Source organism: Rhinopithecus bieti, unplaced genomic scaffold (assembly GCF_001698545.2).
Source record: "Rhinopithecus bieti isolate Rb0 unplaced genomic scaffold, ASM169854v2 scaffold_73682, whole genome shotgun sequence".
NCBI classification, from domain to species: domain Eukaryota; kingdom Metazoa; phylum Chordata; class Mammalia; order Primates; family Cercopithecidae; genus Rhinopithecus; species Rhinopithecus bieti.
The window spans coordinates 1,733,744-1,749,886 of NW_016829166.1; the positions used below are offsets into that span (position 1 = coordinate 1,733,744).

General features: G+C 46.7%; 1 long non-coding RNA gene and 1 pseudogene across 1 annotated transcript; both read right to left on the reverse strand.

The window, feature by feature from the left end:
• Positions 1-944: 944 nt before the first annotated feature.
• LOC108523909 (mitochondrial import receptor subunit TOM20 homolog pseudogene) lies at positions 945-4,767 on the reverse strand (annotated as a pseudogene).
• A 5,376-nt stretch (positions 4,768-10,143) lies between these two features.
• On the reverse strand, positions 10,144-15,897 carry LOC108523925 (uncharacterized). The gene is made up of 4 exons (XR_001883934.1): positions 15,210-15,897; positions 14,102-14,694; positions 13,091-13,222; positions 10,144-10,239 (listed from the first exon to the last, which is right to left on the reverse strand). It is a non-coding gene; the product is annotated as an uncharacterized LOC108523925 (long non-coding RNA).
• Positions 15,898-16,143: the final 246 nt, after the last annotated feature.

The following is a 16,143-nucleotide window of genomic DNA, read 5'->3' on the forward strand; positions in this document are numbered from 1 at the left end:
ACTGCCACTTGCCCAGACTTACTCTACTAATGAGTGGAGGAGTCAAATGAGGTTTGTTGAGATTTTGGTTGAGGTCAGTCTGGTCCCAGAAAAGAACATTCGAAGGTCATTCTATGCTTACCGGGAACGGAGCTAAGATTGTCTCAATTTTTTTTTTTTATCACTCAAAGATTTTAATGCTCAGTTTTTACAAACACATTCAAGTTTCTATCCAATTTTCTGATTCATAGCAAAATGTACTAGCTTTAAAAATGTGCATTCTTCAGCTTTCTCCTACACTTTTTTGCCTATTTTTCAAAACTGAGCACTGGGTATTTTAACATAAGTGATATTATATTATATGTGCATTTTAATTGCATGTTTTGGGGAAGAAATGAAATCCATGATATTTTGGGTAATTCATAGTGTACTTATAAAATGAAAAGCTTGCTATCAAAATATACTTTTCACTGGGAGAAATAAATAAAACAAACAAATGGATCTACATGAATTAAACATTGCCTTTGATAGATTTCAGTGCAGGACAGTCCAGAACAAACATATTTGCCCTTATTTCCCCAGAGCTACTCAAATTCTGAGTCAAGTATTTCAATTTTTTTTTTTTTTTTTTTTGAGACAGAGTCTTGCTCTGTTGTCCAGGCTAAAGTGCAGTGACGCGATTTCAGCTTACTGCAACTTCCACCTCCCGGGTTCTAGTGATTCTCCTGCCTCAGCCTCGCGAGTAGCTGGGATTACAGGCATTGGTCACCACACCCAGCTAATTTTTGTATTTTTAGTAGAGACAGGGTTTCGCCATGTTGGCCAGGCTGGTCTTAAACTCCTGACCTCAGGTGATCCGCCCGCCTCAGCCTCCCAAAGTGCTGGGATTACAGGTGTGAGTCACCGTGCCTGGCCTATTTCACTAATATTTTTAACTGAGATTTTATTATGTTGGCATTTGTTTATCATTCCACATCTGTAGCCAAGCTCTGAGTGCTTACAATTTTCTGATAATTGTTGGGAGCTTACTCAGGAGCATCTGGACCACTGGACACTTGCAGTAACTGTCCACACCCAGCACTCCCTGTCATCAGATGCTCCACGCCCTTCTCACACTCACCTTGAGCTAGTAACTCTCCTCTGAGCTGTATTTCTTCAAAGATTTCTGAGCAACTTTAAGGTCAGGTCACTTGCAAAGCTCAGCTCTCTCCTTGGCAAGCTTCTGTTTCCTTCTTTGTTCTCACAGCCTGTTCTTGAAGTTAGGGTCACTCTGTCTGTTGTGGTCCAAGTAAATGCAATACCCAGTGAAAAGGGCCCTGCGTACCCTGGCTGTGACGGCGCTGTTCTGGCCCCGCGTCTTTTGTAGACTGTGGCGGCAGGGTCTCAATTCTCAAACCAGCAATGAACATCTGCTGCTCAGTTCCTATTATTACTGTACATAATAGGCTGCATTTCTTAAATTGGAAAAACAATGGGCATTTTGTACATTCAAGTTAGCCTTCTAGTTAGTTCCTGACCAAATTAACTATTATCAAGATGTTTATATTTCATTGAATTCACAAGATGTCTGACAGCAACAAAGGTCGTGTGAACGTTGTGAAATCAGGAGCAAAAACAGGGATGTGTCTTTTTTCTACTTCCCCCCCATTTGAGATTTGCAGCGTACCTAACAGCAACTGATGTGGTATATTCTGTCCTTAAATTTAAAAATTAAAACAGTAAACACTCAGGTTGAATATTTGGAGGGAAACATTGATACTTTTGCACAGCAAAAATAAATACACACATATATTTCTCAGGTTTCAGAAGCTGAAGAATACACACATACATACTTGGGCTGCTGACGCTTGGCCACTGCGTGTTTACTCACGTAGCACAAAGGGACGCTGGGCCACGCACGGTCGTGTTGTTGAATGGAAGCTGAAATGTCACAAGCAGGTTTCCTTGAGGCTTAATGGGTTTTGTTTTCCCAAAGTCTCAAAGAATCGAACCGCGTGCCCCTCTCCCTCAGTCTTCTCAGAACACTCTCCCAGGACCGAATTTAAACTTCTGGAAGGATCAAAAATCAACTCGTTAATCAGGAGCTCAAAGCCAGCCTCTTCCTGGATCAGTGTATGGGGGTTGTGCCCCTCCACACTCACGGCCCTATTCAATGTTTTAATTAAACATTTTCTTCCTCATCTTTCCCATTTTTAACTTGTATAGAACCCGTCTGAGTGGAACTCATTCTTCCTGTGGGCTCCATGCACTCCCGAAGGCCTCCGATTCCTGATGAGCATGAAACCTTCTTTCCACCATCATCTTGCTTGCAAATGGAAATTCCAGAGCTGCTCCTGGCACTGAGAACCCCAGGACAGACATCTGGTGGGAACTTTCCATGAGGAAGCAAGACATCTCGGCGTGTCTGTCTGCCATCTGCGGACCCTTAGCTCTTTCCTTCCAGCCACTTCTCTGGCATCTCTTTCCTCTGTGGATCCTGCAAAGTCAGCCCATCTCACTCCTGGGAAAGCCCCCAGCTCTGATGGTAGCCTGGTCCCTGAGGGGAGTAGAGAGTGTATGAGAGGAGGCAGCACCCAGTGGGGCAGGAGCGTGTGCACCACCAGGCAATGCAGAGTTCAAAGCCCGGCCCTGCCACTTAACAGTGTTATGCTGTGGGGTGGGTGGCTTCTTCGCCTTGTGTCTTGATTTCTTCATCCGCAGCACTGACAGAAAAATAGCATCTGCCTCCCCCAACTTAGGACCCATTACTGCATTTGACAAGGCTCATTTGCTACCTTCATAAAGCCTTGCCAAACCTAATTACTTCCCTTGTAGGTTTTTGTTCTTATTTTTGAAATTTGCAAAACAGAAAACCTATTTATTTTCTGATGAGAAATGGAACTATCTAGCGCATTGTTTGCCTGTAAGCAGATTTATACAGGAAGCTAAATTATTGTCAGGATGTTGGCTGCACACGGCTCAGAGGCGCTGGTGTTGTGAAGCAATGATGGCCTCACACATTCATCTCCACTGATAATAGTTCATCCTTATTCAGGTGGCGCTAGATGCCAGGTGATGTGACTCTAAATCTTTATTTATTAAATTTTAATCCTCACTGTAACTTATGAGTTAAGAACTGTTGGCCAGGCGTTGTGGCTTATGCCTGTAATCGCAGCACTTTGGGAGGCCAAGGTGGGCAGATCACGAGGTCAGGAGATCAGGACCACCCTGGCTAACACGGTGAAACGCTGTCTACTGAAAGTACAAAAAATTAGCCAGGCGTGGTGGTGGGCGCCTGTAGTCCCAGCTACTTGGGAGGCTGAGGCAGGATAATGGCATGAACCCGGGAGGCGGAGATTGTAGCGAGCTGAGATCGCGCCACTGCACTCCAGCCTGGGAGGCTGAGGAGGACAGATCACAAGGTCAGGAGTTCAAGACCAGCCTGGCCAACATGGTGAAAAACTGTCTGTACTGAAAATACAAAAATGAGCTGGTGTGGTGGCGGGCACCTGTAATCCCAGCTATTTGGGAGGCCGAAGGCAGGAGAATCGGCTTGAAACCGGAAGGTGGAGGTTGCAGTGAGCTGGGATCGCGCCACTGAACTCCAGCCTGGGTGAAAGAGCGAAACTCTGTCTTGGGGAAAAAAAAAAAAAAAAAAAAGGAAGAGTTTCATCCTTAGTTTAATACTCTGCTGTTGCATTAAACTTGAAATTCTTAGTCCATTGATCTCTGAAACTGTGTTTCTTAAGAGAAATCCAGTGGGACAATGGAGTGTATGGATTAACAGAGCAGACACATGCAAGATGCATGTCTGCTGTTCTTTGCCATCTGATTTGCACACTGCATTCATGTGGCCCCTGAGCGCAGCATTCCACTGGGCCACGATATATGGAATTCAGCAAGGCTCAACACAAGTACAAGGTAAGGGTGTCGTGTCCATGACTGAGTAGGCAGAGGCACTGGAGCTCTGAGAGGCCATGCTTTCCTTTGGGCCAGGAACTGACCAGAACTGGCTTTTGAATGCAGAAAGGAGACAGACAGTAGTGTTCAAATACGCACAGATGGCCACGAAACCCTATCACATCCTTTCTTACTCATGCTATTTCCCTCTACTAGCCAACCCACTGTTCCTTTTTCTTCTAATTCTTCCCTACTCTTTAGTAAGCTGAAGGAAGAGTGTTTGTAAAATACATGAATATCAAGAAGCAAAACAAAAACAGTTGAGTTAGTTTGGGACAGTGTTTCTACAGTTCCAGTAAGAACAAAACATATTAGTATATGGGACTCAAAATACAAATTGTGTAATATCTGTGATCCAACGTGGGCTAAAACCTCATGCTTTTTGCATTTAAAAGTGGCATTGCACAACAAAAAGATTTATGGTCTTGTTTTGTCTTGATCCATCATGGTCTTAGAGTGCCCTTGTGCAATGCTAAGGTTCTGTGAAGTGGTTTATATTGAGCAGGAGAACACAGGGCCTTGCTGGGAGGGCCAGGTGAGGTCCTAGGAACACAAACGCCAGGGTGACCACGGGGGCCAGCTCCTGATGTCAGCTAAAGCTTTTCTCTTTCCTGTGACATTTTCTGTATGAGATTATGTGCCCCATCAAGGCAGGTACCATGTTTTTTTTTCATCCCTGCTGTTCCCAACCTCTACACATGGCCTAGCATTTTTGAAGGTGTTCAATAAAGAATCTTCAAATGAATGAGTGTATACACGAGTGAGCGGATGAACAGGCTATGAGGATTCTTCATCTTCTATCCCAGTTGGATTCAATTTGGAGATGTTCTTACCTGTGGGAATGTGCATTAGTCATGGCTGACCAGGCAGGCTGAGTTACCCGGCCTGGGCCAGTTCGCACCTGTTATCTCCGGTAATTACTGAGTATCTCCTTTCACTCTCAGATGTTCTATGACCTGGATGATAAACTATATGACCACCCTAATTACAGAAAGTAGGAAGGCTTCAGAACAAGAACAATAGCCAGAAGACACCAGTCACGGGACTTCCTAAAGCTAGGTGTTGATGAAGGAAGGGACAGCAAATGCTTTCTAAGGCCTCTTTCTTTTTCTTTAGATGGGATCTTGCTCTATTATCCAGGCTGGAATGCAGTCGTGCAGTCACGGCTCACTGCAGCCTCAAACTCGCAGGCTCAAGCAATCCTCCCACCTCAGCCTCCTCGGTAGCTGGGACTACTGGCACACGCCACCATGACCTGCTAATATTTGGGGCGGGGGGAAGATGAGGTCTTGCCATGTTGCCCAGGCTGGTCTTGAACTCCTGGGCTCAAGCATTTCTCCTGCCTCAGCCTCCCAAAGTGCTGGGATTACAGGCATGGGCCACCACACCCGGGCTCTAAGGGCGCTTTCTGCTCTCAGATTCTTGGATCCTGTGAGATTTATTACATATACACATATGTATTATATCATATCTATTTTATATGTTATTATATATATAACTTTTTCTTTCTTTCTTTCTGTTTTTGAGACAGAGTCTCGCTCTGTTGCCAGGCGGTCGCGGCTCACTGCAACCTCCGCCTCCTGGGTTCAAGCGATTCTCCTGCCTCAGCCTCCCAAGTAGCTGGGATTACAGGTGTGTACCACCACGCCTGGCTAATTTTTGTAGTTTTTTAGTAGAGATGGGGTTTCACCACGTTGGCCAGGCTGGTCTTGAACTCCTGACTTTGTGATCCACCTGCCTCGGCCTCCCAAAGTGCTGGGATTACAAGCGTGAGCTGCCGCGTCCAGCCATTTTTTTCTTTTTTTTTTTTTTTAGACGGAGTCTTGCTCTGCCGCCCAGGCTGGAGTGCAGTGGCCCGCTCTCAGCTCACTGCAAGCTCCGCCTCCCGGGTTCACGCCATTCTCCTGTCTCAGCCTCCCGAGTAGCTGGGACTACAGGCGCCCGCCTCGTCGCCCGGCTAGTTTTTTGTATTTTTTAGTAGAGACGGGGTTTCACCGTATTAGCCAGGATGGTCTCGATCTCCTGACCTCGTGATCCGCCCGTCTCGGCCTCCCTAAGTGCTGGGATTACAGGCTTGAGCCACCGCGCCCGGCCCATTTTTTTCTTTATTTACAGGCGCACCTCATTTTATTGTGCTTTGCTTTATTGCACTTTGCAGATATTGTTTTACAAATTGAGGTTTTGTGGCAACCCAGCATTGAGTGCATCTATTGGCACTACTTTTCCAACAGCATGTGTCACTGTGTCCCATTGTGGTGATTCTCAGAATACTTCACAATTTATCATGACTAGTATGACTATTATCTGTCATGGCGATCTTTGCTCGCTGATCTTTGATGTTACTATTGTAATTGTTTTGGGGTGCACTCATATGAGATGACAGACTTAATTGATCAATGTGTGTGTTCTGACTGCTCTGTGGGCAATCTTTAAAGAAGGAAATACAAAATTTACTTATTCTAAATCCACAGTATTGAAAAACACAAAAGTATGGTTAACTCTCAACATTCTACCCCAGTAAGTTTCAGGAATATGTAGAACTAACTGTGACATTGTGAAATACATATTTGGTCTTCCTCCCCCTCTCCTGGTATACAGCTCCTGAAATCCTTGGACTCTTCAAAGTGATAAATGCCTTTCTGTAGCTTCAGGATGGGGGCTGTCCCTGGAAAAACCAAGGCAGGATTAGAGAGTTGGGACTTTCAACGCCACCTCCCCATCTCCGGGGAGGGGAAAAGGGCTGAAGGTTAAGTTGATCAGCAATGGCCAATGGTTTAATCACTCACGCCTACTTAATGAAGCCTCCATACAAACCCAAAAGGACTGGGTTCAGGGAGCTCCTGGATCGCTGAACTCAGGGAGGTTCCTGTAAGCTGGCATGCCACGGAAGCTCCATGTCGCTTTCCCCATACTTCACCCTATGCATCTTTTCTTCTGTGTCCTCTGTAATATCCTTTATAATAAACCAGTAAACATGTTTCCCTGGGTTCTGTGAGCTGCTCTAGCAAATCAATCAAAGCCAAGGAGGGGGTCATGGGAATCCTGATTTATAGCCAGATTGGAAGCACAGGTCACAACCTGGGGCTTTTGATGAGCATCAGAAGTACGGTGGGTGGCCTTATGGGGCTGGGGCCTCAGCCTGTGTAATCTGAGGCCATCTCTAGGTAGACAGTGTCAGAATTGAACTAGGGGACACCCAGCTGACGTCCACTGCAGAATTAATTGCTTGTGTGCAGGGGAAAAATCCCTGTACATCTGGCGTCAGAATGGTGGTGTGAGGGTAGAGTGGGAGACAACTGAGTTTGTTTTCTTGACTCACCAGCATTTGTTATACTAATTCCATCATATAACCTTCCTAATTATGCTAGTCTATTAAAATTAGTTAACATCTTTTGAGTATATTTTGTCTGAGAATGAATGGAGGTGATGATACGGTTTGGATGTTTCTTCCCCTCCAAATCTCACATTAAATGGTGACCTCCAATGTTGGAAGTGGGCCTGGTGGGAGGTGTTTGGATCATGGGGGTGGATTCTTCATGAGTGGCTTAGCACCATCCCCTTGGTGATGAGCGAGTTCTTGCTTTGAGTTCACATGAGATCTGGTTATTTAGAAGTGTGTGGTACCTCCCCCAACCCTTGTTCCCATGCTAACCACGTGGTGCCTGCTCCCTGTCACCTTAAACCAGGATTGGAAGCTCCCTGAGGCCCTCACCAGAAGCAGATGCTGGAGCCAGGCTGGCGTAGCATGTAGAACCATAAGCCAATTAAACCTCTTATCTTTGTAAATTACCCAGCCTCAGGTATTTCTTTATGGTGACACAGAAATGGCTGACCACAGGTGACCTACAATTTATTGTGAATAATCCCATATTGATAATTCTTAGGTTGGTGCAAAAGCAATTGTGGTTTTTGCCATTAAAAGTAATGTAAAAAGGGTGGGGCACGGTGGCTCACACCTGTAATCCCAGCACTTTGGGAGGCTTGACGGGGGTGGATCACCTGAGGTTAGGAGTTTGAAATCAGCCTGGCCAACATGGAGAAACCCTGTGTCTATTAAAAATACAAAAAATTAGCCAGGCATGGTGGCGCGCGTCTGTAATCCCAGCTACTCAGGAGGCTGAGGCAGGAGAATCACTTGAACCCAGGAGGCGGAAGTTGCAGTGAACCAGTATTATGCCACTCTACTCCAGCCTGGGCAACAAGAGCGAAACTCCATTTCAAAAAAAAAAAAAAAAGGAATGTAAAAGTAATAAAATAGCACTTTTAAGTCAACTTTAACTCTCAGATTCATAAGGCTGGGAATAATATTAAAGCTTATTTAAATTAAACTCCTTAATTTTATAGACAAGGCCTCTAAGGCCCAGGAAGACTGAGCCTACTTTGTGCAAGGTCACTAAACAAATCATTGTGTCTGGGCATAGAACCCACATTGTTCTATCTCTTCATTGGTAAAGTATGCCTGACAATAATTTTACACAGGAATAATACTTAAAATGTTTATTTCATAAGCACTGTTATTTGCTGCTATGAAACTTCCTATAAATGGTTCTATTTTTGCTTTCCATGTAAACATGCCCTTATTATGTATGTAAAGATGAGCTTAGAGTTGGGCTGGAAAGCCAGACTTCCTTCCAGACAGCAGGAAGAAATGGGAACTGGCATCCTCTATTTCAAATCTCTACTTCTGTTTTGACAGGTAATAATGTTGCCAGATGCCGGGGGTTCAGGCCAGGTCTGGTTGTCACTGTACAGAAAGCCAATCACTGAGACGATGAGTATTGCTGGGGAAGAAAGGCTTTAATGCAGGTGACGTCAGCTGGGACATGGGAGACCAGTCTCAAATCTGTCTCCCTAACCAACTGAAGTTAGGGGTTTATATAGCAGGGAGTTAGGGAGAGGTAAAGAAGGGGCATTGGTCAATAGGCAGCAGGTGCATCTCATGACCGAATGCCGTCATCTGAAAAGTTTCAGTTCCCTGATACTATCTGGGAGGCCCGATGGTCGGTTTCCTGAGAAAGAAATTCAGACAAAACAAATGTAAGTTCCTCAGCCTTCAGCTCTATGGGCAAATCAAGCTGGGTTCAGCAACTCTGTAGGTAGAGAAATCAGCAATGGTGAATTATGATAAGAGCAAACATGGTGAGATGTAGAATGTTCTCAATTAACCCGTTAATTTATCTTAAATTTTTTGGAAACACATGCTGCTGACCAGGAAAGGTAGAGAAGTTTGATTAGTTTTCCTTACATAACAATGCATTTTCCCTGTGCAACAAGCCTAGAATCCCAGGATAATTTTTGAAAGTTTAGCAGTTATGTTTTAAGAGAAAAAGAGTTCAGATGTTCAATATCAAGGCAACACGCCAAAAGGTTGTATAATGGAATTCTGCCTCCCATGATGAAGAAGATTCTTAGAACCACCTGTTTTAAATTATACACACACCCATCACCCTGGGACTGACCATTCTATAATAGATTTTATTTTATCCCTGTGGGGATAGGGAAGGGTGCCATCCCAAAAGCCACCACAAGGCGGCACCCTGCAGCACATCGCGGCTCTCCCTGGGCAGGAGCTGTCTCTTTCTCAACCTGCCAGCCCCAGAGCCCCACCTCCCGCCTTTTTTTTTTTTTTTTTTTTAACAAATGCCCTTTAATTTCTTGAAATGAGAATCACTACTTGTGGTTGTCACTCCCCTAACCATATATTTTAAAAAACTGTTATACTTCTCTAATGGTAATACAAAAAAGAAATAAGAAGAAAGCAACTTATAACAAAATAATATCTATTTCAATCTATAAAGCTTAGGTACAGATATACTACAAAATATATAATAAAGTAGTCAGATGCTCTACATAGAAGCAACTGCTAAAACACAGACAAATACAGGTGGGTTCTGTTCATGACTCCAGTCCCTTGAGTGGCACAGACTCAATGAAATGATCCAAGATAAAAAATGCATTGAAAATCTCTAAATAAAATAGTCTTTATTTTATTTGTATTTTTTCTTTTTCGAGACAAAGTCTCCCTCTCTCACCCAGGCTGGAGTGCAGTGGTGCGATCTCAGCTCACTGCAACCTCCACCTCCTGGGTTCAAGTGACTCTCCTGCCTCACCCTCCCAAGTAGCTGGAATTACAGGCATGTACCACCATGTCCGGCTACTTTGTTGTATTTTCAATAGAGACAAGGTTTCACCATGTTGGGCAGGCTGGTCTCAAACTCCTGACTTCGAATGATCCGCTGGCCTCGGCCTCCCAAAGTGCTGGGATTACAGGCGTGAGCCACTGTGCCCAGTCCAGTCTTCATTTCTATTGTGGTTTCATTCCTAAAAAAAAAATTCAGCTGATATCAAAACAGCCCTAAAAACATACTGCTTTAGTATACATATATCAAAATAACACGGTGCACTCTGTCAATGTAATTATGATTTGTCAATTTAAAGTTATATTAATTTTAAAAAATGTTTTAAAAGCTTAAAAAATACTGCTTTATATGTAAAAGTATTGCATTTACGTGTAAAACATGTACTTCTAGCCTTAGATAATGATACACAGATTTTTTTTACCCACGTGAATGTTTCAGGGGACACTTGGAAGTCCTATAGTAGGAGAGATGACTCTTTTTTTTTTTTTTTTTTTTCTGAGATGGAGTCTCACTCCATCACCCAGGCTAGAGTGCGGTGGTGATATCTCAGCTCACTGCAACCTCTGCCTCCTGGGTTCAAGCGATTCTCCCACCTCAGCCTCCTGAGTAACTGGGATTACAGGCACATGCCACCACGCCCAGCTAATTTTTGTATTTTTAGTAGAGACAGGGTTTCATCATGTTGGCCAGGCTGATCTCAAACTCCTGGACTCAAGTGATCCACCACCTCAGCCACCCAAAGTGCTGGGATTACAGGTGTGAGCCACCTCATCCCGCCTGGGACGACCCTTCTCTGGGCACATTGCAAGATATCTAGCCACCCTGACTACTCCCCTGCCCTCACTTAAATGCCACTAGCACCCTCCAATCCAGTTGTTGTGACAACAGAAAACACCTCAATATACATCTAGAATGCTCCCCGTGGGTGCACGCTACGCCCCTATGAAGAACCACTGGTCAGGAAGGAAAGGGCCTCCTTACACCTTCAGCTCTCTACTTCCTCTGGTTCTCACGTCACAGGGAGACTCCCCTGTTCTCCCAGCAGACTCTAGGGCATGCTAGGTTGGGACTCTCTAGTTCAGGTTTAAATGAGCAAATATCCATCACCCAGCATCTCACATGCATAGAGGTGGGTCATCCCGCACAGTAGCGGAAGGAGTTTTGAACAGAAATAGGAAGAATGCAAATGACAAGCCATGTAACACTTGGATCTGTGTAGAAACAATAACACATGTGCCTGTGGTCCCAGCTATTTGGGAAGCTGAGGTGGGAGGATCACTGGAGCCCAGGAGTTGGAGTCTGCGGTGAGCTATGATTGCACATTCCACTCCAGCCTGGGTGACCAAGCAAAACCTCGTCTTTTTTAAAAAAGAAAGAAGGAAGAGAGAAAAAAGAAACACTAACGCAGTGTTTTTCAATGGGAAGTAAGATAATTACTTGCATCAAAAGTATTTGTTAAAAATACAGCCTTCTGGCCGGGCATAGTGGCTCACCCCTGTAATCCCAGCACTTTGGGAGTCCGAGGCTGGCGGATCATTTAAGATCAGGAGTTTGAGACCAGCCTGCCCAACATGGCGAAATCCCGTCTCTACTGAAAATACAAAAAATGAGCTGGGCGTGGTGGCAGGCCCCTGTAACCTCAGCTACTCAGGAGTCTGAGGCAGGAGAGTCGCTTGAGTCCAGAAGGCGGAGGTTGCAGTGAGCCAAGATCACGCCACTGCACTTTAGCCTGGGTGACAGAGCAAGATTCCACCTCAAAATAATAATAATAATACAACTTTCTAGGCTAATATATCTTAAATCAGATCCCCGGGGATATGGCCAGATAATCTGCATTTTTAACAGTCTCGCCAGGAGATTTTAATGTCCTCAAGCTTTAAGAGCCTCTTAAGTTATTGTCATTGTCACCACCAACACCACGCACAGCTGCCAATGTGGACATGAAGCCTTTTTCAGGTCCCATGTGGCATTTTGGCAGTCACCCCTGCAAAGAGAGCTGCGAGGTCCCCACAGACCCTAGTGTTGGATGCAGACTCCAGCTTCAACCTTGGCGGGTGGTGGGGAGGCGGGGGGATCAGGCATCAGGTTGTCCCTTTTTAAAGGTAACTTTCCTGCAGTGCCCAAAAAAGCCACTCACTCTGAAAAATTCCCTCTTCTTTCCACTCTTTTCAAAGAGGATGATTTCTCATGACTTCAACCAGGAATGCTTTCATATTTTAAATGTGCCTTTCTGTTAAAATAAGGGGAAAAACTGGAAGATACATATATGCCTGGGTTTGGACAATGTATTAAAGGTATAGAAATTCTGCATATAATTCTGCCTGGGAGTATAGAGTGAAGTAGAGTCCTGAGTAAGTCCCCTTTTTTTTTTTTTTTTTTTTGTCTATGAGTCAAACCAAGTAAAAAAAGAATTCATTTCTCTTTATATAACTGTATAGATACAGAATAGATCTCTAACTCTCTGAGTGAGAGTTTGGAATCTGAGTGAACAATCTGGTTTGCTCATATTTTAAGAGTTTTGAAGATTATTTCACTGGTGTTAAATAATGATGATGATGAGATTGATAATAATACCTTACCCAAGGCCACACAGACAGCAAATGACTTGGGCAGGATTTGAATCCAGATTTACCTAGTGTCAAAGTCTCAGGTCTTGTCACCATACCACACCGTTCTTGGACAAAGAGGTTGTGAACACAGCCACACAAACATTACTCATCACACCACTGCTGCACGCAGCTCCCTAGGACGGTACTTGGGCCTCTGCAGAGGAATGAGACGATGGGGCCCTGGGCCTTGTGCCAGCATTTACAACTCAGGGTTGCAATGCAGGGAATCAGCCACAGTGAAGCAACCCGGAGATCTGTAAGCCCAGGAAGCCACTACCACCCTGGACACGAGGCAGTGGGGGACGAACAGCTGCCAGGAGGAGCAGACCATCCAGTGATGGCTGGAACCTCAGAAATCCACTCCTCATGGAGACCCAGCCACTGCCGGAGAAGCCGCCTGCAGTAAAGAGGGTAAGACATAACCTGGTTTCTTCCTTCTGGGTCCACTCCCATCTCCTGATAGCACCTCCACTGGCCAAACCCAGTCAGCAAACCCAGCGGCCTGGAAATCCACGCTTCCGCTCACCGCAGAGTAGCGCAAGGGCAAGACTGGACCTGAGGGCACACAGATGAAAACAGGCATGCCCATGCTGGGTTTTGTTATTTCACGGAATAAGCACTTTACAGTTCCCTTAAATAGTAAATCCCCTGTTACCTTTAGATTCATTTGATTTAACAGAAAAAGAGTAAAATCACGTGTTTCCTTTCTTTGCTTCCTCCTTCCCTTCCTCCCTTCCCTTCCTCCCCTCCCTCCCTCCCTTCCTTCCTTCTTTCCTTCCCATTTTTTTGAGACAGGGTTTCACTCCCATCACGCAGGCTGTAGTGCAGTGGCGTGATCATGGCTCACTGCAACCTCCCCTCCTGGGCTTGAGGGAGCCTCCCGCCTCAGCCTCCCAAGTAGCTGGGACCACAGGTGTGCGCCACCATGCCCAGCTTATTTTTGCTTTTTTTTTTTTTTTTTTGGTAGAGACAGGATTTTGCCATGTTGCCCAGGCTTATCTCAAACTCCTGAGCTCAAGCTATCTGCCCACCTTGGCCTCCCAAGATGCTGGGATTATAGGCATGAGCCACCACACCTGGGCTACTTTTTCTTTTCTTTCTTTTTTTTTTTTTGAGTGACTTTAAAAACATCTATTATGCAAGCAGGTATCTCTTTATACCTGTAACTCACTGAATACTGGAAAACAAAGAAAGCATTATTGGCTGGGCTGGGTGGTGCATGCCTGTAGTCCCAGCTACTTGGGAGGCTGAGGTGGGAGGATGGCTTAAGCCCAGGAAGTTTGACTTTAGTCTGGGCAACATAGCAAGACCCCATCTCTTAAAGAAAAAAAAAGGGAAAGCATTGATTGAATACTTCCTTACAAAGGGCTAGTCGTCCCGTTTGCCGGGCAAATAATAAGTAATAAGGAAGATGAATTTTATCTGACTTATTACCTGAAAGAAAGAGAAGCTGGCTGCAAATCCTACGGTCATCAAGCTACTGTCTTTGGAAGACTAACGTATTGAAACATTCTTGGGGGGGCCCTTTCCTTGAGTGTATTTGGTATGAGAAGCTGGCAAGCTTGTGCTGAGAGTCCTGGCCGTAATTCTTCGGAAATGTGAGGGTGTGGGAGGCTTCAGCGTCTCTGGAGGAAGTTCTAGGCAGAGGTCGGGTGTGCTCTGGCCGGACCGCGAGCCCCCTCCCACGGAAGGGGAGAGCTAGAGCGCCCTCCGGGGACAGCCGACCCGGCGCGCTCGGTGGCCGACACCTCTCAAGCCTTTCGGGCTGTGCGGTCATCCACGCCCACCGCGGAGCCAACAGTGTCCTTCTCCCAACGCTGGAGAAACGGCTAGGGCATTAGCCTCAGAGGAGATTAAGGAATTGGATTTCGTAGAGATCGGATTTCGTGCGTGCTGTCTCACATTCAGAGGCATTCCCAGAAAAACGACACACACAGAACACAACAGCAGCGGAGCGGGCGAGGTCTCAGCGTCCGCAGAGCTCAGCCAGGGCGAGGCAGGATGACTTCGGGGCAGGGCTCTCCTGACTTACAGGGTTACAAAAAAAGGGTTCATCCTGCATTTTTTGAAGGAGATGGCTAAGTAGGGTAACTCTGTGGTTAAGATCACAGACTTTGGAGTCGATTTTTTCCTCTTTATTTTTGTGAGTCGCCCCCCTCCCCCCACTTTTCTGTCCCTGCTCCCTCGGCCCCCTCACCGCGCATACTGCCACAGCCACTCGCAGGTCCCATGGCCCATCTCCCTCTCCTCCAGGCTGCTGCCCCCGGGGTCTTTCTGAGCACATCGGATCATCTTGCTCAGAATTGCCCTGGCTACCGCCTCTAGTTTAATGCCCAACGGCCTTGGTAGGATATTCGGTGCCACACACCCTCCAGTCTCCCCTCTAATTCCTAACCCACCTGCCTCCCCGCCTAGGGGCCCTGCTCTCTGCAGGCTCTACTGTGTCCTGGGCCCTCAGCTGCCAGACCAACCCGTCCTTCCAGGAAAATGCAAGCCTCCCCAGGCGGGGTTACGCTCCCGCCCTCCACCTTGTAATTATTACCTGACCCTCTGTCTCCTGCAACGCCAGGGCTAGAGGACAGGCTGGCCCTTATTCCTATGGGCACTGGACAACATCCAACGCCTGGGACATAAACTGCACCCAATGGGATGTGAACTGCACTTTATAGTTTGCACGGTGTGTTCTGGTATTTGCTCAGTCTTCACACACACTCAGGTGGCAGCACGTTTTCATGATGCAGGCGAGGGTACTGGGGCTCAGAAAGGTCTAGTGCCTTCAAGAGGTAGAACCGGTGCCCGGGCTCCGGGCTCTCTAGGCGGAAAGCCTGCAGGACTCGGAATCCTGAGGACCTGGGTTTAAGCCCGCTCAGCCAGGGACTGGGTGAGGCATCGCAGGCAAGTGACTTCACCTCCCTGCGCCGGTGCCCTAGTCTTTACCGAAGACAGCAATTCCAATCCGGGACTGTGGTGAGATTTAAATAAAACAATGCCCAGTAAGTGGCCAGCAGGCCTGGCTCGTAGCCGGAACTATAAATGCGAGTTCCTTTTCTGACCCCCAGCTTGGCAAGGGCTTCTCCTGTTGGGGCAGCAGCTCCTCCTCTTCTGAGCTCCTGAGGCCACAGGGGTGCCAACTGTGGAGCGCCCGCCGTGCCGTTTTGACGCGAGAGCTGTGTCTGGTACCAGCGATCCTTAAAGGAGCTCGGGGACCAGGGGCACAGCTTAGAGAGGACAGCGGGGGAGGGGACGGGCCTCGGGGAGGCCGGCGGCGGGCGGAGGGGCACGAGGGGGGCGTTGTCAGCCGCGGCACATGCCTTCCCCAAGTGGCCGGTGCCACCCCTTGCCCCCACTTCACCTCCGCCTCTTCCCTTCCTCCCTAGCTCCTGGCAGCGTCTCTAGGGCCTCAAAAAGCAAGGAGGGTCCCCGGGCGGCGAGGGCGCGTGGACCCAGCCTGCGCCTGCTCCCAAGGGCGCGCAGGC